This window comes from Pteropus vampyrus, unplaced genomic scaffold (genome assembly GCF_000151845.1).
Source record: "Pteropus vampyrus isolate Shadow unplaced genomic scaffold, Pvam_2.0 Scaffold5, whole genome shotgun sequence".
In the NCBI taxonomy this organism is placed as follows: Eukaryota; Metazoa; Chordata; class Mammalia; order Chiroptera; family Pteropodidae; genus Pteropus; species Pteropus vampyrus.
In genome coordinates this window covers 5,309,082-5,310,213 of record NW_011888786.1, presented here as the reverse complement: position 1 = coordinate 5,310,213, position 1,132 = coordinate 5,309,082, and the positions used below count along the sequence as shown (strand labels likewise).

The 1,132-nt window shown below is 34.6% G+C and overlaps 1 protein-coding gene across 4 annotated transcripts in view; it reads left to right on the top strand.

The window, feature by feature from the left end:
- KCNIP4 (potassium voltage-gated channel interacting protein 4) overlaps positions 1–1,132 on the top strand; it is a 979,993-nt gene that overhangs the window by 583,933 nt on the left and 394,928 nt on the right. The gene's annotated exons all lie outside the window — the stretch shown is intronic.

The following is a 1,132-nucleotide window of genomic DNA, read 5'->3' as shown; positions in this document are numbered from 1 at the left end:
GAGAGTCAGAGAGGGACAGCTAAAGCATCTGTCTGCCACATGGTCCTTCAGATACTCTCATTCTTGGTGTGGCCCTGTTGTTTCTCTTTATTTCCAGTCTCAGTTCTGACATATCCTATTTTTTTTTTCCTCTCTGACTTCTCTTATTATTAGGCATTATCTTTCTCTCAAAAGCACATTGCACATGGTCTGCAGGGATTTTGCATGTTTGTTCACTCTACAAGTGTTTATTAAGCACCTACTATATGAAAGGTATAGTAAAAATATGGACTATACAAAAGGAGCAAAAATAATGCACCAAAGCAAAGCTGCATTAATGGAGCTTACACTCAGAACACTGTGAATTTGGAATACCTGTCTGCTTGTTCAAATCAGATGTGAATAAAACAGATGAACAATTGTAATTCTTCCAAGCACTGTAAGGTATGTGCAATGCAGGAATATGATGGAGTCAGGGCAGTCACCAAAGGCCTGGGAGCAGAGTGAACTTTCAGAAAACCAGTCTATTCCTCATGGCATAGAAAGAAAGGACAAGGGAATGACATTTATTTTCTCATTTTAACCTCACAGAAATCTAAGAAGGTAGCATTGGTGGTCACATTTAATAACAAAAGAAAACTGAGGTAAATAAAGCAATCATAGGTCAAATAGCTTGTAAGTCACAAATGTCAGATTTGAGACCAGATCTTCTTCCCACTAATATCAGTGCCCCAGGCTGTTATTCATATGGAACACAAAGGCTTTTGTTTTTCTTTCTATCCATTTTATTCTTAATTTAGAAATAGTTTTCAGATTTGGGCAAATTGTCGATCTCTGTTGGCTTTTGACTCAATAACATTCAAGTTTTTTTAAAAAATAAATTTGAATTTCAGTAGTGCATAAACAATATTCAATTTGTCATTTTATTAGTAATGAGATGGAAGCTTTAATTATTGTTTTTGAAGACTTAGCAACTTAAAGAATCAGGTCTCAGAGATGCGTCTCATTTAAATGTGCATTTTAATAAAGCATTTGTTCCAAAAGTTGAAAGATATTCTAATAGTTTCGACTAACCTCAAACTTAAGTATTTTGTGATGCATTAAAAGAAATATTTTTAGAATCCGAACTCATCAACATTGGTGCGGAATTAAC